This window comes from Chrysemys picta, chromosome 20 (assembly GCF_011386835.1).
Source record: "Chrysemys picta bellii isolate R12L10 chromosome 20, ASM1138683v2, whole genome shotgun sequence".
Lineage (NCBI taxonomy): Eukaryota > Metazoa > Chordata > Testudines > Emydidae > Chrysemys > Chrysemys picta.
In genome coordinates, this window is record NC_088810.1 from 16605852 (window position 1) to 16624876 (window position 19025).

The 19025-nt window shown below is 49.1% G+C and overlaps 1 protein-coding gene across 3 annotated transcripts in view; it reads left to right on the top strand.

Annotated features, from left to right (window-relative positions):
- Positions 1–2950: 2950 nt before the first annotated feature.
- The window catches only part of ZNF687 (zinc finger protein 687), a 48549-nt gene continuing 32474 nt past the window's right edge, over positions 2951–19025 (top strand). The window contains exon 1 of one of the 3 annotated variants that reach the window (XM_008170341.4): positions 2951–3139. The gene's annotated coding sequence lies outside the window, so the exon portion shown is untranslated. Of the gene's footprint in view, positions 3140–15365; positions 15497–18417; positions 18520–19025 lie in introns of those variants that run through there. The other 2 variants (XM_008170342.4, XM_065574167.1) reach the window with 2 other exon arrangements.

Here is a 19025-nt window from a genome sequence, read left to right on the forward strand (position 1 = left end):
CCAGTGGCAGGCGTCTGGCTGAAACTCTGACACATGAGGGTCTTGATTTGCGTTGCTGCTGCTTGGCACGTTCATACTGGAATTTCAAGGTAGCTCTTTAAGCAGGGAGTTTCTTCATAATCCAACTTCACAAGAATTACTTTGAAATGTTAAGTCTGCGAGAGTTTCCTTTAGTATGTCTTCTCCTTCCTAGGGCCTAGAGAACAGACCGTTCATCGGCAACAGTTTTGCTGGGCACGCAGTTCTCCTCAAATCTTTCCATTCAAACATTGTTGACGCATGTCAACATTTTTATTTGTTTCCACTGACAATGAAATTTTGTGTCCAAGTTTTGATGAATAATCCCTGTTTTCCCTGGGATGCGAATCAAAGGCCATTACAGGGGTTGGGAGTTTTCCACTGACCAACAGCATGGGTTTTGGATTAGGCTCCTGGTTGTTTGCTTCTTCAGAGCTTCCTCATACTGTTGCACCTTCTTCCAAAGTGCGGGGACTAGTGTAGCCCTCCAGCCCTAGCTGCTGGCAAGAACGAGGTACTGCAGCATTTTTGCTATTGTCCATTTTGTTCCCCTGAATGGCCTTTTATACAGCTGAAATTACTGTTTGCTTGTGGTACCATGTAGATGCACCAAATGAGATCAGGGCCCCACACTTTTGGGTGTAGCACAGACACATCGTAAAACACAATCCTTGCCCCAAAGGCTTGCAATCTAAATAGTCAAGGCAGCCAAAAGATGGGAGGGGAAGTAGAGGCACAAAGATGAAGTGGTTTTCACAAGAAACAACAAATTCTGCATCTTGGCAGGGGGTTCGATTAGACTAGATACGCTTGCAGTCCCTTTTGTGGTTCTATGTCACACAGCAGGTCAGTGTCAGCTGGTTCCCCCCCCCCCTTATGTTAGGGCGACGCAGCATTAGTTACATCAGTAGTTGGCTGTCTTGTCAATTTCATGGCTCCCCAGCTTGGCTGCCACTAAGGCTCCCAGTTTCAGCTGCCGCCCCCCCCCCCTCCTAGGGAGGTCTGCTGCCCCCCGGAGTCCCAGCAGCCTGGCTGCCCTGCCCCAGGCTCTCAGTTCCTGTCCCAACTCCAGATGCAACTTACTGCGGTGGCTGTAAGTTGGCCTAACCTAGGTTGATTTAAGACTGTAGTATTGACATGCCCTCATGAGCATCATAGTTATACCAAGGTAAGTCTGTGGTGTAGATGAAACCTGAGTAAATTTCCCAGTCCTGAAGAGGAGCTCTGTGTCGCTCAAGAGCTTGTCTCTTTCACCAACAGAAGTTGGGCCAATCAGAGATATCACCTCACCCACCTTATCTTGCGAATGCTGTACTTGTCACACTAGACAGTATTTGGTCCTGCCATGCGGGCAGGGGACTGGACTCGATGACCTCTCGAGGTCCCTTCCAGTCCTATAATCTATGATTCTATGCAGTGGGGTGCACAGGGGGAGTTCAGCAAAGAGACCACAACCCACCATTTAATCTTTTTTTAAAAATCTCATTTGGGGGCCAGTTTCATTGTTTTTAGGGGCTGGGTCTGCCTGATCGTTGGACTTTTTGATTTGGCGACCCTGCTTTAGGTGGGGAGCAGGAACTGACATCTGAGATGAACATGGCCCTGAAGCTACCATCACCCCAGCCTGGCTGAGTGCTCTATAGCTGTCTCTGCTGAACTCACTTCCTGTCTGCAGGGCAGGGAGAGTTTGAGACAGGAAGTCAAGGGCCTTGCAGGTATGGGCCAATTGAAAGTTCTGCTGAGCCTCAGCCCTTTACAGGCCATGTATCATCACAGCTCCTTGTAGCTACAAATCTCCCAGAATCCTCTGCTCTCCAGCTCCCAGACACCACGGCTCTTCTGCTCCCAGAATCCTTTGTGCCCCAGCTCCCAGAATCCTTTGTGCCCCCAGTTCCCAGAATGCTCCGCTCTCCTGCTCCCAGACCCCATTGCCCTTCCTCGGATGGCAGCAGCCAATGCAATCATTGGAGGACTGTTTACAATCAAAAGGGTGTGGCCCAAGGGGATGGCAATTGGATCTCAGCCAATCAGCGGTGCTAGCAGCTGGGTATGGCCTTCTCATAGGTGGGGAGGAGCTGCAAGCGGTGGAGTCGGTAGCCAATGAGGAAGTGAAGAAGGGCTGAGGTAGGCAATGCCCACGGCATCCAATAAAATGTGAGTGGTTAGTTCTGATTGACATGCTCGCCACCCAATAGGGAAGGCAACGGGGAAGGACTGATCTGAGTGACGGCTTTCTTCGCCAATTGAGCTGAAACTTTGTGCAGGAGTGTTTTGAGTGACAGGCTCCCAGGCCAATTGGAAGGGCAGAGAATGAGGGATCCCTCTCCATGGCAGCCAATGGGCTTGGGTGTGGAAGGAGGCCATTCCTGAGCTACATTCCGCTAGTCCTTGGGGTCGGGGGGTGACAGCCTCCCTAGCTAACGGGGAAGCCTTCAAGGATTGTCCTCAACCAATAGGCATAGGGAGTCACCCAGTTGAGTATAGGGATCCCCAGTATTAGGATATGCAGTTGGGGGGTCCTCTTGATTGTCAGGCTTACTGGCCAATAGAAGCGAAGATCAGCTCTTGAGTGACAGCCACGCCAGCCAACGAAGATCAGTGTGGGCGGAGCAGAGCTAATTGACATGTTTCCCGGCTAATGGAGAACGAGATAGTGGCTGCAGCCGCTGAGCCACAGACCAATAGGGTATGACGTAGGCGGCGGTAAGCCTTTGAGTGGCACAAACGGCCATCAATGGGAACAGGGCAGGGTAGGCGGGCTCAACCTCGGAGTTGCTTGTTCCCCAACCAATAGAAAATGAGGTAAGAGAGGGAAGCCCTTGAGTGAGAGATAATGCAGCCAATGGAGAGGGAGGAGGGCGGGATGAGTCCCTGAGTGCCAGGCCCGCCTGCCAATGGTGTCTGTGTAGGGGGGGGGCGAGCCTCAGCAGGCAGGGGGCGGGGGGAGGAGGGTGAAGCAGGAAGTGGCTGAGGAGCAGCTGTAGCCGGAGAGGGGCCTTGGGGCTGGGATTGGAGCCGCCCCCCCCCTTCTACTGGAGCCGGGGCCGGGACCCTCCCCCACCGCGCCCGGCCAGCCGGGGAGGAGCCGCAGCAGCAGCCGCCTGAGCCCAGGGGCCAGCAGGTAAATACCCCCCCCCGCCTCCCCCTGCGCTGGGGGCCCCCCCGATTCTCGCCGGCCCTGGAGCAGGGGGGCTCCCACCCCAATTCCTGGGGGACCCCGTGAAATGCAAGTGGTGTATAAGGGAGAATCTTATTATGTGGGCCCCCAATTCCTGGGGGGTCTCCCTGCCCCCCCCAGCGCGTGGGGAGTGATTAAGGGGGAGGGGTGTTTCTGTACCCCCCAAATGGGGAAGGGAAATAAAGGGGTCTCCCTAGGAGTCCCCCTAATTCCCGGGGAAGCGGTGTGAATAAGGGAGTCTCCCAAATGGGGAAAATAAAAAAAGAGGTCTGAAGGGCCCCCCCCAGGTTCTTAGGGGTCTCTCTAGGCACCCCCCAGACACAGAGAGTGACTAAGAGGCTCTGGTGCCCCTTCATTTCCTGGGGAGGAGGGTGTGACTAAGGTGGCGTGGCTCTCTGGTCCTCCTCAAACATGGAGAAGGGGAACAAGAGGGTTTGATGGGTTTCCCCCAAATCTTGGGGAGCAGTGTGTGACTAAGGGGACCAGGTGCCCCCAAATGGGGAAACGAATAATGGAGGTTTTGTGGGACTCCCCCATTCCTGGGATGTCCCTGAGCTCCCCAGTGCCTGGGGAAGGTTGTTTGAATATGGGGGTATTTCTCTGGGACCCTGAACTATGGTGACTAAAGGGTGATGTCATTATGGGCCTCCAATTTATGGGGAGTGGAGTCTGGATTGGGGGATCCTCTTCTCCCCCCCCCCCCCCCAGCTCAGTGGGAGCAAATAGTGCTTTGGCACTCAGGGACTGCCCCCTCTGTGGCCACCCCCTGAGCTCTTGTGGGTGTCTCACTACACAGCCCTTCAAACTCCTGAAGTGGAAACAAGGGGTGGGGTAGGTGGTCCCGCTCTGAGACCCTTTTATTTCCTAAACTCTCCATGTGTGGGGTGTGTGGCGGGATGTAATACAAGGGAATGGACGATCAGGGTTGAACCTTGTGGGAAGGGGGATGGGTTCTGCAAGGAAGTCGTGTACAGTATTAAAATGTAACTGTTACATTCTGCTACAGTCTATCCTGGGCTTCGGTCACTTCCTTTTGAGGCCTCTTGCCTTTTGTTTGTGAGGAGGAAGGGTTGTTAGACATCCTGGGCGTTTGGTGTTTTGCTTCAGACCCAGTTACCGCCTCCTGAGCATCTCCCCCAGAAAGCCTCCTCTTTGCTAGTCTGTGTCCCTGCAGAATCATTTTGCAGGGCAGTCTTGTGGCTCTGCAAAATGAAGTTGTTTTTGGGAAGATCATCAGGTTTTTAAACAGAATTAATTCTCTCTGTAGTCGTCTGTGGGGTGCAAATAAGTTCTGCTTTCTTCTGATGTTTAGGTTGTATCTGATCTAAGCAATGTCCCAGGATTTAGCGTGAGGACCAGCAGTCGCTGATGACAGTCTATTGGAGTGTGTGAAAAATTGCCTGTCTATTCTGTAACACAGTGTGGTTCCATCTATGCTAGCAGCCACACCGTTGCTAGCAAAGATCCAATGTGCAGGGGTTTTTACCACTGTCTTCCTATTCTGGTGTAGAGGACAGTGGTATAAGCACCAGTGAGCTATACCTGTACTTTCACCTTTAGCCTTAATCCTGCAGTCTCAGCTGTGTAGGAGGGCCCTTACTTTTGCATGGAGACCAAGTGAAACCTGTAGGGCTCTGCATAAAGATGCAGGTGTCTGCCTGCAGCTGATTGTAAAATCAGGCCCTTTGTTAGCCATGGTGGAAACATTTCAGAAAATCACCCAAATAGCAGGTTTTTCTGACGCTGATGTGTTGTTTTTGTTCCATCTTGTGCGGTGCACGTCCTGCGTCGTTTGCTCAGCATTTTGCAAGGACGGGGACCTTATACGGTTTCCTTGATCTCTTCGATCTCTGATTTCTAACATTCTTCTAGGTCATCTATTTTAATCTCTGCTTTTGCTAATGTAAGATCGTCCCTTACCATATGTTTTGCAGGCTTTTATTTATTTGTACCGGAAAGCATCTAAACACACTTCTGGATACTGTAAAAATATCAATGTACTAATAGAAGCTGTGTGCAGTTATGGCACAGAGTCACTGGTGTGTGTGCGTGTGTGTCTAGAGTGAGAGAACTACGCATCTCCTTCCTTTTCCCCCTTGGCATTGCAGTACATGTGTGACATCATCTATTTCCAGAGTTGGACTGAAAGGAGAGATCCTGGCTGAGTTTGAAACTTGCGTTGTAAAACTTAATGTGGTGAAAACAGCATGAAACTCCATTGGCGTAAAGATAACAGTGGGGTCCTCTAGAAATCTCAGAACATCACTCTGGGTGTCGTATTTGGCACTGGATGACTTGGTGAGGGTATGTTAGAAATGCACCAGTAGATGGTAATGGGGTTTGCAGACTTCCAGGTCTGGGAAGTCTCCATTGAACTAGGACTCAGGAAATACAAGGGGGTTCAATTGCTGACTGTCATTGACCCTCTGGATGAGTTGCTTCATCTGTTTGTGCCTCAATTTCCCATCTGGAAAATGTGGATATTTCCTTTCCTCCCACCTTTGTCTTGCTTGGATTGCAGGCTCTTTGGGGTAGCTGCTGTCTCATTTTACGTGCGTATGGAACACTTAGCACAATGTTGACTGAAGTCTCTAGGCCGCTACTGGAACACTACTACTGGAGAAGAATGTAATAAAACACGTTGCTTCATAAAACAACAACAAATGTTCATTTTAACCTGTTTGTGCTATTCTGGTGGCATGGTTCAGTAGCTACGTTAGCACTGCCTTACTCACTAAACAGCATTGTCTAGAGCAGGGGTCGGCAACCTTTCAGAAGTGGTGTGCCGAATCTTCATGTATTCATTGTAACTTAAGGTTTCGCATGCCAGTAATACATAAAGATCTTCTAAAAACATTAACATAAATCTATAATATATAACTAAACTATTGTTGTATGTAAAGTAAATAAGGTTTTTAAAATGTTTAAGAAACTTCATTTAAAATTAAATTAAAATGCAGAGCCCCCCGGACTGGTGGCCAGGACCTGGGCAGTGTGAGTGCCGCTGAAAATCAGCTCGCGTGCCGCAGGTTGCCTACCCCTGCTCTAGAGATACTAGAAGCAGTAGCTTTTCTTCCTTTCTCTGCCGGGAAAATCAGGCCTTAACTGCATTGGGGAATTGCCTCAATGCCCGCTGCGCGTGTGGCAACGCCAGGCTGAAGGGCGACTTGCATCTGTGCAACCTGACGGCTGGCTAAATGAGCGCAAATGCAAATTATAACTTGACACGGCTTCCCCTGTCTACACCAGGGGTTAGCACTGATGCTACTGCGCAGATGTGTGAAATCGGGGCACGTTCCTAGTGTAGACAAGTCCTGGCCCTGTGACCTTGGAGTAAGTCAGTTCTAGATTTCAGGCCTTAGTTCCCCAGCTGTAAAATGGAATTAATACTGGGGGTGGGGGTTGTAATGCTTAGTGCTCACCTAGATCTCGGTGAATTATCCAAAGGAGGACATTGTGTAGGCCTTGTCTATGCCAGGAGTGCTTTGCTAGCATAGGTACTAACCCAGCAAAGTGCTCCTAGTGTGTTTGCAAAACCGCACACACTTATAGCTTATTCCAGCCCCTAGAGAGGAATACGCTACCCTGGCAAAAGCGCAGTGTCGCTTCTATAGCTGTATCACCACTAGCACAGGGCTGCCAGCATAGCTTTCTCTGTCAGGGATCTCACTCTTCACGCTGGCAGAAGCCTGTAGTGTAGACACTGTCCCGAGCGCAGGGTATACACTGCAAAGTATTGTCCCATGGGGTCTCATTTTCGACCTTAGACCGGCCATTACTCAGACTCTGTAAGGTTTTGTTTTGTTTAACAGAATCACTTCTTTCTCCTCGTGTTGCTGTTGAGACCAGTTTGTGTTAAAAACAACTTCAACAAAAGCCTGCCAATGTTTAAAAACTTCATTTTCCAGGCTGGCCAAATTCTAAGCAGCCCTGGATCTCAGCCACCACTTGTTTGTTTGGTGTCTCCAGAAATTAGCAGATGGTAGAGACTTAATTCTGTTAAACCTATGGGAATTTAATCACTAACCAGCCTCTAGTTGGGTTTTATGTCTCCTCTCCTGCAAGGGCAGCTGTGATCTGCTAGTAGATGGAGTACCGGACTGCGAGTTAGGTTCTCATTTCAATTTATTGCTTTGTTCCTTGGGTTCCCTGCTTGTTCCATGGGGAGAATGGAACTTACCCAAGCTTTGTACAACAGTTCTAAGTATTTTCTATTATAAAATTGTTCATGTTGGAATTCTCAGTGCACCTGCATCAGTAGTTAATTTCCTGGGGTGGAATCTGTACATTGGGTGTGGATCCAGGAAAAACAGTGTTGTCTGCTGATGGGCGAAGGGGACTGGACGTCAGGACCGCTGGGTTCCACTCCTAGATTTCAGGGTAGCAGCCGTGTTAGTCTGTATCCGCAAAAAGAACAGGAGTACTTGTGGCACCTTAGAGACTAACACATTTATTAGAGCATAAGCTTTCGTGGATTTGGTTCCAGAAGTTGGGGAGTGATTTTAAAGTGTGCTGTCATTGTGAGATCTAGTCAGTTTTTAAAAATAAGCAAAGATGATTTCAGATATTATATCTGCCCCTCGGTCCTCCTGTCAGTTAGTGCTGTTATAGCCACACTTCCTTATTTATTTATTTTTAAATATCGTTCTCTCCCCTCTTTCACACAGCAGCACCTACACAAGCAAAAGGGGAAATTGTGCCTAGTTTTTCGGTTAATCCTGTATAATCAAAATGCTTATTAATGCAAGGGGTGGGGGGGGGGGAGCACAAACAAGTGCTGTTAAATGCACAAAGGAAACACCTGGAAAAAATAGAGGGATTTTGTTACTTATTTCTTACAGTGAACTTAAGTCTGGCTTGTTTAAAAAAAAATAATAGCAGGTACTGTACAAAATCTTCAGGCAGACGTATATTTAGCTTAGGTCCTTTTCTGTTCCCTATCACTGTAGAGAAGCCATTTGTTTGTCTTTGCAGAGGTGTGTAGGCAACCTATGGCACACGAGCTGATTTTCAGTGGCACTCACATTGCCCGGGTCCTGGCCACCAGTCTGGGGGGGGAGCTCTGCATTTTAATTAATTTTAAATGAAACTTTCTTAAACATTTTAAAAACCTTATTTACTTTACATACAACAATAGTTTAGTTATATGTTATAGACTTATAGAAAGAGACTTTCTAAAAACGTTAACATGTATTACTGGCACGCGAAACCTTACATTAGAGTGAATAAATGAAGACTCGGCACACCACTTCTGAAAGGTTGCCGACCCCTGTTCTAACTAGAGCCTGTAATATAGTTGCTTTTCCTCCAGAGAGCTCAAAGCATTTTACAGCGATCGAGGAGTATTGTTATTCCCTTCTCTGTGCCTCCATTTTCCCCACCTGTGAAATGGGAAGTGGCTTGGCTTTGGTCAGAATAAATGGCGTTCCACTTGATCTGAAATCATCGGCAGCTGGTTTCGCTGCATCTTTCTGATGAGTGAGGCTGTTCGGAAAGGCCGGTGTTGGGAGCAGGGGGTTGGACTAGATACCTCCTGAGGTCCCTTCCAACCTGATAGTCTCTGATCTTCCCGTTTGGCATGGAGCAATGTTAAAAGAGCTGCCTGTTAGTGAAGGGACTGGGAACTAGGACTCCTGGGTTCTGTTCCAGCCTTTGCACTGACTCGCTGTGTGACCTTATGTAAGTCACTTCCGCCTCTCGCAGCTTCCATTTCCCTGTCTGTAAAGAGGTGTGGGAGACTTAATTCCTGGGCTCCTTGGATGATGGGCAAAGCCTGAGATGCTACAGATCTCGATTCCCTGAGCAGAGCTGCTGATGGGCTGCGGGGGTTAAATGAAAATACCTGGAAGCACAGCAGAACAATAGTAATAACGAGGAAGCCCCATGGCTCCCTCCTCCTCCAAAAATACTCCCATGGCCCTGTAAGGTAATTTAGCCTTGACCGTTAGCTCTGCCTTGAAATCCTGACTGTGGCGGAGAGTTCATGGCCAGCAGAAGGTGTTGCATCATTGTCAGCTTTGCCTCTGTTTAGCCTCTGCTCGATCTGGAGGGGCCACCCCATGCGAGAGAGAGTTGAATCCCTCTGGCCCGTTCAGTCCTCGCCCTCTCTGCTGAATCTGCCAACAAGGGGGCCAGTTAGCGCCAGAAGTGCTTGCGATGTGGATCCCTGTTCGCTAGGAACGGGACTGCGATTTGGCCGTACGCATCCCACGCAGGCTGCTGAGCCGCCGGGAGATGAGCGTGACGGCCAAGGGCTCAACCTGCAGTGTCTACACGGACCCTGCGTCACCCTAACTACACTGACCTAAGGCCTCCGCCTCTCATGGAGTTGTGATGTCGGTGCGTAGGGGGAGCAAGGCTGGTGGATGTACGCTGGCGTAATTAGGACGACGTAAGATTCCTTACACTGACCTAACTCTGTAGTGTAGACCAAGCCTCTCCTCAAAACGGCGTGGTGTAATTAGGCCCAAGAGACAAACGATACCAGCAAAAGCACATTTATGCAGCTATAAGTGCGTCTACACTAGGGCTTGTACTGGCATAGCTGCGCCAGCAAAAAATCCCCCCCCAATCGGCATAGCTGTGCTGGTATAAGTTTTAAGTGTAAATCAGACCGCAGACCAGTGATACTCAGACTGAGGCCCGGGAGCCGCAAGTGGCTCTTTAATGGGTCTCCTACAGCTCTTTGCAGCACGTGATGTTAAAAGGCTGTGTGATTTTAATTATCAACCAGTCTAAGTTACTAACCAATCAGCATGTGTTTACCGTGTTGTTAACCAATTGTAGTCGATAAAATAATACTTGGTCTGAATTTTAGTTATTTATATGTGGGTAATGTTGATCGCTAATTTGGCTCCGGAACCACTGAGGTCCGAGGTATCACTGCATTAGACCGTGTCTATACTACAGACCTCTGCCGGCACAGCTATGTGGGCTGTGAAGAGGGGTGATCCCTGGCCAGCGTGGCCGTGCCAGCAGGAACCCGTAGAGCTAGTGGGCACACAGCTATGCTGGCAAAGCTATGCTCTTACTGATATGGCTTCTTTTCCTTGTGGTGGGTGGATTTACTGGAATACCTCTACATGTGGCTATTTTAATTTCAGAATAGCTTTCATGCTTTAAATGGACACCCTACCTTATTCCAGAATAACTTCCCCATGTCTGGTCTCAGGGCAGGCCAGCCAACTGTGTTCAGATTCTGCCTCTTGGAGCTGGTCTAAAGTAGGGGGGATCGATCTAAGATACGCAACTTCAGCTACGTATCTTAGATCGATTTATCTTGGATCCTCGGCGCGGGATCAACGGCCGCGGCTCCCCTGTTGACTCCGCTACCGCCGCTCGCTCTGGTGGAGTTCCGGAGTCGATGGGGAGTGCGTTCGGGGGTCGATATATCGCGTCTTAACAAGACGCGATATATCGATCCCCGATAAATCGATCGCTACCTGCTGATACGGCGGGTAGTCTGGACGTACCCTTAGGGGAGTGGTGTTTGAGAGGCCTTAGGAGTTTTAGGCCTGGTCTACTCTTAGGTTGCCAAAAGAACGAGGAGTTCTTGTGGTACCTTAGAGACGAACAAATTTATTTGGGCATAAGTTTTCGTGGGCTAAAACCCACTTTATCGGATGCATGCAGTGGAAAATATTGTAGGAAAATATATATACACTGAACATGAGAAAATGGGGGTTAAGGAGGCTAATCAATTAAGGTGGGCTATTATCAGCAGGAGAAAAAAAAATTTGTAGTGATAATCAGGATGGCCCATTTCCAACAGTTGACAAGTAGGAGTGAGTAACAGTAGGGGAAAAATTAGCATGGGGAAATAGTTTTTACTTTGTGTAATGACCCATCCACTCCCAGTCTTTATTCAAGCCTAATTTAATGATGTCCAGTTTGCAAATTAATTCCAGTTCTGCAGTTTCTCGTTGGAGTCTGTTTTTGAAGGTTTTTTTTGTTGGAGAATTGCCACTTTTAGGTCTGTAATCGAGTGACCAGGGAGCTTGAAGTGTTCTCCGACTGGTTTTTGAATGTTATCATTCTTGACATCTGATTTGTGTCCATTTATTCTTTTACGAAGAGACTGTCCGGTTTGGCCAATGTACATGGCAGAGGGGCATTGCTGGCACATGATGGCATATATCACATTGGTAGATGTGCAGGTGAACAAGCCTCTGGTGGCGTGGCTGCCTTAGCTACAGCGCTCAGGAGTGAAGATTCCAGACCCCTGAGCGCTGGAGCTATGCCGACCTAACCCCATGTAGACGCAGCGAGGTCAACGGAAAATGCTTCTGTCGCCCTAGCTACTGCCACTCAGGGAGGTGGTGTAGGCTGTAGACTTCCATCGCTGTAGGGTGCGTCTATGCTGTGTGGGGCGGGAGAGGCGCTGCACAAAGAAACATTCATAATGGCCAAGTTCCAATCACCCACCCCTCCCTGGGGAGGGAGGGGAAAACAACCCTGGATGGCTTCAAATGTCCAATCAACAGGTGTGGCCGAGTATTTTTTCCTACCTCGCCCCCTGGAGAGGTGAAAGGAGCCATCACTGAGCACGCCAGAGACAGGAAGGCATGAGGGCAGGGAATAGATAGGGGCCCATTTCCCAAGATAAATGGACACAAGAGAACTGATTCCAGGAAGTAACGGGGGTTGTCCTCGCCGAGCGAGTGGCCAGCCATGGATTCCACCAGGGTAAATTCAGAGTTAAGCTCTTGAAGACCCTAGAAGTAACATTTTCTGTAACTGAGACTGTGGAGTGGCCAAGCTTCCTACACCTAGCGTCTAACATCTAAAACCCTGCTGCTTTTATTTCTTAAATAGGATATCTCCATTAATTTATCTCCTAGAACTGGAAGGGACCTTGAAAGGTCATCGAATCCAGCCCCCTGCCTTCACTAGCAGGACCAAGTATTGATTTTGCCCCAGATCCCTAAGTGGCCCCCTCAAGGATTGAACTCACAACCCTGGGTTTAGCAGGCCAATGCTCAGCTGTGCTGTAAAATACCCCTATCTGGAATGGATCAGGTGGGGTTGGAGGTTGGAATTCTGACCAGACCGTTTTTGGGGAGCGCCACGGTTACCTGCCCTTCCTGCCCGGGGAGGGTTCAGTTGCTGACATGGGAGAGAGGGCGTGCCATGGACGGTAGGGAAAGGAGTAACCCCACCCAAGTCATGCGAGTGCCGGGTGGCAGTAGGCTGGACGTCACAAGGGACAAAGACGTTAATCTTGGCTAGCTACACAGCAGGTGGAGAATAGGGAAGAAATTCTGAGCCAGAAGCTCAGAGAAAACAGAGAGACTGTGTGATAGAGGGGTTCATGGAGCGTGCCTCAGATGGCAGGTGATGCCGAGGAGAAGGCTCTTGCACCAAAGGGTAGATTATGTGGCTAGACAAGCAGGGAGGAGCATAGAGAGAGTGGATCAAGGTGGTTGGCTGGTGCTAATCCATAGTGGGATTTAAAACCGAGGCTCCTGAAACAAATGTGGAGCTGGTCGGGATACCAGAGGAAGGGGATGAATGTGCCTATGCTGCCATGTCTGTGTGAGGTCAGCAGCAGCACATGCTGGGGTCTGCAGAGCTGGGACTATGAGGCGCGCTCAGTCGCTTGCCCATCCGCTGGGAGATGCACCAGCACGTTAGGTGCGGCCTAGAGGCATTCCTTATAAACAGTCCCTTGTGAGACACTCGCTTATCTGATCATCTCCATGTCAGGAAATCCTTCCAACAATAACAGACTTTGTTGGGAACCGCGTTCTGTAAGCTGCAAAAGCCCAGAGATTCAGGGTACATGTAGCAATGTCCTTGCCATTGACTTGGATACTGTACCCCCAAATGCTCCCAGATTAGGCCCCCTTGCTGGCCATTTTTGAAGCATGGCTTTAGAAACATCTGGAGATGGAGACTTTCCACCACTCAAAAAACCATCTTTGAAGCCCTCCTAGCCCTGCCCCAAACAGCCCCCCTCCAGCATACAGAAAGAGCACAGCTGCTCATCTGTTCATGCCCTTCTGAAACCTTCTCCTTTGGGGCTGATCCTTTCCTTGTTTGGTCTCAGCCCAGCGGTGAGCTTTTTCTGGAAAGCTCAGTGTGTCTCTCCGGGTTGGTTTCATTTGTTGGGTGGGGGAAGACATCTGCACCTTACTGGAAATGACCCTGTGGACCAGCAGTAGCCCATGAAACAGCTGAATAGCGTCATACTCGGCACGTGGACATCACGCCTCACAGAGCAGTTGCCCAGCATCTTTTAAGGTGACAATTTGATTATGAATTTTGTATTGAGTTAGCAGCAAGAGCTACGCCCCTCTGCTTTGTCATGGTTGGGGACAGGGCCTCACGATATCTTTTGGGCTCGATTTATTGGGTAGCTGGGGTCAGGAGAGTACAAGAAACTGATTGGAATACAGACCAAGGAGTCAGGACTTCTGGGTTCTGTTCTGAGTGTTGCTACTTACTTGCCGTGTGTCCTTTGTCACATCACCATGCCTCAGCTTCCCCATCTGTGAATTGGGAATGATTCTTCCCTACCTCTCAGGGTCGAGGCTTTCATCCCTTAATGCATGAGGGGTTTGAGCTCGGTATCTCTGTTAAAGCTTTCCCTGTTGTATGCAGTTTTGGTGCCAGGATATTGGAGAGACAAGGTGGGGGAGGGAATATCTTTGATGACTGGCCCAGCCCTTGAGTTTACAGAGCTCTTCTTCAGAGTGGCTTTAGTGTTTGAAGAAAAAGGAAATTGCAGGTTAACCCCAGAAGTCGGGGAGCTCCAGGTCGCTTGTGGTTTCCATCAAGGAGCCGGGGGGGGCTTGGCATAAAGATCATGGCTTATAAAAGCACCTGGACACTTGCTGAGTTGCTTTGTCATAGAGATAAGTTAACAATGCCCGCATTTTAACTAGCCTCTTGAGGCTTAATGCTGCCCATCAAGGTAAAAGGAGCCAGTTTATGCCTTTGGGGTTTCTGCTAATGTTTGTTTTTCCTGCAAGACATCTTTTAGCACAATATCTGTCTAGCAGCAGTTCTGCCCACCCACCCTTTCAGCTTGGAATCTGCACAGTGCTGGTGAGACATTGCCATGGGTTTGTGGGTCTAACACCAAATTCTCTCACTCCTGTATTTCCACCCATGCTGGTCTTGTTTGCCAGCTGTTTCTTTCCTCTGGGTTACATGCTGCTTTGCCCTTCTCTAGTGTCTTTTATCCAGGGGTCTCAAAGCACCAGAAAGCCCACGATCTCCCTGTGAGGCTCTAATTTTAGTGTGGGGAAACTGAGGCACTGCGGTGCCGGGACTGGCTCAAGGTCGCCCAGCGAAGCGGGGCAGAGCTGGGGATCAGAACAAAGGCGTTCTGACCGTTGTCTAATCTAACCTACCACAGCGACTCCAGAGTCTGACCATCTTTAGGAAACGCCGCCAAACCTTCCTCTTTGGTAAAGCCTTTCCTCATGGCGGGAATGACGATCTCAACACTAACACCCCCATCTACCCAACCCCCCCTCCTCCCCCGCCTTGAATAAACCTGGCACCAACAAAGCAACCACCCATGCACAGCCCCCGCCCCAAACCCAGCCCGGATTTCACCCTGAACAAGGAGAAGAGCTGGGGGAACTCCATGAAGGCCACTACGGACTTCACTGCTGCTGGAGGTTTGATGAGGGCAGCGCACAGATGCTGTGGTGATGGGCAGCAGGATAATATCCTAGATAGCTAGGAATGGAACCCAGGAGTCCAGCGGTGTTTGCTGTGACCGCTGCCTGTCTTCCCTTTCCTCACCCATCTCCCCCCTTTTCCTGGTGCTGGCCCCCTGGTTTGATGAACAGAATCTGAAGCTGAGGGACGTGGAATACCTGTCTCCCCTCCTCCCCCCAGTATCTCCCCCCAGTGTGATGTTGAACCTGCCAGGCTGGTCACGGTGAGCTCTGGATCCCAGCCCTGGCAGATGGCAAGGGAGGTGGAGCTCCTCCCACTAATTAGTCGATGTTCCTGGGGGCAAGGCAGAGAGGATGGCAGCGGAGGTGCCTAGGATCGGATGGGTAGCTGCTGCCTTAAACCGCGCCTCCTAGCCAGGGCCATCCTCCCAGAAGGCCAGCTGCTGCCGCTGAGCAGTTTGGGGCTTGTTTTGCTAAACCTCCCCTCCCACTGCAGCTGTCCCTGCTAAGTCCTGACCTCATGATGTCACGCTGGGCGCAGAACGTGTTGCTGCTGCTTGTTTAACCAGTGTGGCTTTCTATCATCCCCCTCCCCTTTCCTCCATGTGAAACCCGAGCCCGGTCCTGCCGGCCTGCTGCACTCCTCCACGGAGCTCCCTTCTAGCAGGTTAGTACCGCAGCGGGTGCCTGGCTCTGGAAACTGAAGGGTGACTGAGTTGGCAAATCACACCGCTGAAGATTTGCTAGATAAGCAAGCTCTGATGGGATCAGGCAGGCCGAAAGCAAGAAATGCGGTGTACAGGGATTGTTGAAATAGGTGGTGTGGTTTTGGAATAGGTTGCCAAACAAGCGGGGGTGTATCACTGGGGGAAGCTGTGAGTGAATTTGGAGCATTGTGTAGATGTGGCATTTCTGATGTGCCACCCGAAGTGTGCGTGGTACTCTGCAGAACAAAGACAAAGGTCCCCCTTAGCTGAACAGCAAGTGAGAATGGTTCACCGGGGGCTCCATGCATGGCATTGAAAGTGCCCTGATAAATTTCAGTTAAGACTGTTCTCTGTGGGTCAAAGCAGGGGAACTGGAATTTGGGTTCTGTACCCAGCTCTGTCCCTGACTTGTGATCTTGGGCAAGTCAGTTCCCACTTTGTGCCTCAGTTTCCCCATCCTTAAATAGGGTGTAATATTCCTCTGCTCCTTGTGGCTTGTGAGACTTAATGTTTGTAAATCCCCAAACTAAAGACACTCTAGATGCACACGGTTGTTTATAAATGGTGTCTCTCCTCCAAAGCTCGGCTGAATCCCTTTCTGCTTTCTATCTTTGCGAAAATAATTATAGTGCCCAAAAGGAGCAAAGTGCGGAGGGAAGAACTTTGAAGTTTGAGATCTTTAGAAATTGTCCGGCAGGGAGAAGTAGGCTCATAAGTTGATGCTATGTTCCCAGAGAAGTCAACCTAGGTGTGGCATAATGCAGAAAGCTTGGAATGCTTTAGTTGGCAGGGAGAGGAAAATATGGCTCAGGAACAGGTATTCGATTTGCAGAGCCTGCCAATGAAGTGAGAGTCATTGAGTCATGAAACAGAAGCAACATGGTCTAGTGGTCAGAGCTGGAGACAAGGGCTTCATCTACACTGAGCTATCCCGGCAATAGCCTCTACTGTGGACACAGTTATATTGGTATAAATGTGCTTATATCAGCATAAGCTATATTGCTATAAGCACTTTTATAGTGATATAACATTTATAGTGATAAAGCAGTGTCAGTTTTTAAAAAAATCCCCCCCCCCCCCCCCCCCCCCCCCCGCAACTGACAGCTATGCTGGTAAAACCTTTGAAAGTATACTAGGCCAAGGTATCAGAACATCTGTGTTCTGCTCCCGGCTCTTTCTATGTTAGGTTTTACAGGTGTGGTAGTAGCACACATTAGCTACCATGGTGTAAAAGTCCAGTGTGGACAAGACAGCGTACGCTTTAACATACACTAAACTAGGGTGACCAGATGTCCTGATTTTATAGGGACAGTCCTGATTTTTGGGTCTTTTTCTTATATAGGCTCCTATTACCTTCCCCCCCACCATCCCCTGTCCTGATTTTTCACACTTGCTGTCTGGTCACCCTACACTAAACTGATCATGTTAACTGAGGCTTTTGACTTGAGCAGTTTAGAGTATACACTGCCTTGTTCTAAAAAATTGAGCTTAGATGTGGTTTAGGTAACTGCACACCTTTTAAATCTTACTCTGTATACAGCCATTGACTCACTGTTTGATCACTTTCCTTCCCTTTGCCTCAGTTTCCCCATCTGTAAAATGGGAGATAATACCCAATCTTGTCAAGTGCTTGAGGTCTTAACGATGCTGTGTAAATGCGGTCTTAGTTTTAGAGGAAAATGCTGTTTAGAAATGCAGGTTCCTCTAGAAAGGAGGAAAGCCCCCAAAATATACACACACTCAGACGTGGGATAAAACTATAGTTCTCTAATAAATTCACAGCAGCCACCTGTCTTTATTGAACAACTGATTCTTTCTTATTTTTGGGGTGCTGGAAGGTTAATATCTTTTAAAAAAAACTTCTCTTGTTTAGATCTTGTTTAATTCTTGGACTTCACTCAACGTGGGCAGTAAAATTATACTGTTCAGTTTCACTTGATTTTTCTTTGTTTCATATTCTGTGTCTCCTGCTAACTCAAGGTTGCAGTGTTCAAAATCTCCGATCTTACTGCATCCTATAGATTCCCTTTTTTGGGGTTAAAACCCCACTAAAATGGCCTTTTGCATCTCACTCCTATTCTCTTGCTGTTTCTGGAGAGCAGAGAGGTTGAATGGTTAGAGCAGTCAGAAGATTCCCAACTCTTGCAAACACCGTGAGGGAAGGTTTCAATCCAAAGCCACTTCTCTTCATGCCAGCTTTTGTGAAAACTTGTTAAAACTTCTTCGGTCTTAAAATAAACCTAGCGCTTCCCTTTGATCTGAATGATCGGCCGTCACCGCAAAATCCAGGTACCTGCTCTGCAAAGCGTTCAGCGCCGCAGTGTTTCCGACCATTTGCAATTGTGTGTTGGGCAAAGCAAGGAGCTCTCTGCTGTGGTGGCAGATTTGGCCCAAACACAAGGCTAAGCTGGTAGATCTTGTTGCATATACTAGGGTTCCACCCCCACTCCCTTGTCTGCACCAGCTGGGAATCATGTCAACAATTAGCATTGATCTTCCATGTGAGCACAGCTTTGGGGAGGTGGGGTCTACCCCCAGAGAGGGGAATTAGAACAGATGAGCACTAGCAGTTGCATAAATAACACACACACAAAGCACGGCCATTGATTTTTTTTTTACCAGTTGCTTACAGTGCAGGATTTTGTTTGCGTGTGTGTGGGGTGAGGAGTGAAATATGGAATAGCGAGGCCAGGTGCTCCGGGTCTGTGCTGCTCCGAGATTTCTCCCTTCCCCTCCCTCCCAGTTCAAGGCCTTCTGCAGACTGTCTGCTCAAACGTTGGCCTGAGGTCTCAGCTGGGGAGAGAGATTATAGAACACCTGGCGCTAGTTTTGCTCATTAAAAACAGTTGCTCTTGAAGGGCCCACAAAGGCTGGAGGTTTTTTTTTAAAGCAGGGGAATGGTTTTAAAATAGCTCAGAACAGCACTAGGAATGGTTGAGAAGGGAGTGGTTTGCCCAGATCTTAATCTGGGTCTCCTCGCCAGGTAAATCTGGCATTTTCTTTGGGACTGCGTACCTCCTCTTCCCCCGCGGGCGCTTGAGGCCTGGGAGCAGTGGGCCAGGGAGAGCTGTTCTAAAGGTTTCCTCTGTGCTTCGGAAGCTAATCCATTTGTCATGTGATCCTCCGGAGCTCAGCTCAGCCATTCCAGTTGGCCTTGGACGCAGGGACAGGCAGGGCTGAAGGCCTGGGGGTGGGAGGGAAACGTTCCAAATGGCGTTTAACAATTTCATTAAGATGTCGTGGTTTCTGAGGGTTGGTGGTTATTTTTTTAAATGCTCCTGGTAGGCAGGACCCTGCACTGGTCAGGAAAGGGAACAGGAAAAGCAGCTTTTAGAAAAAGCAGGCCCTTTAAATAGTCTCACCGTTCAGTCTCTCTTTTTGTCTGAGCCTTGTGTGCCTTTCTGGCTGTCCCTGGCACCAGTTCTCTGGTGCGGTCTGTGTTCTCTGTGCACTGAGTGGGGACTTAATACTCCCAGCAATTCTGGAGCA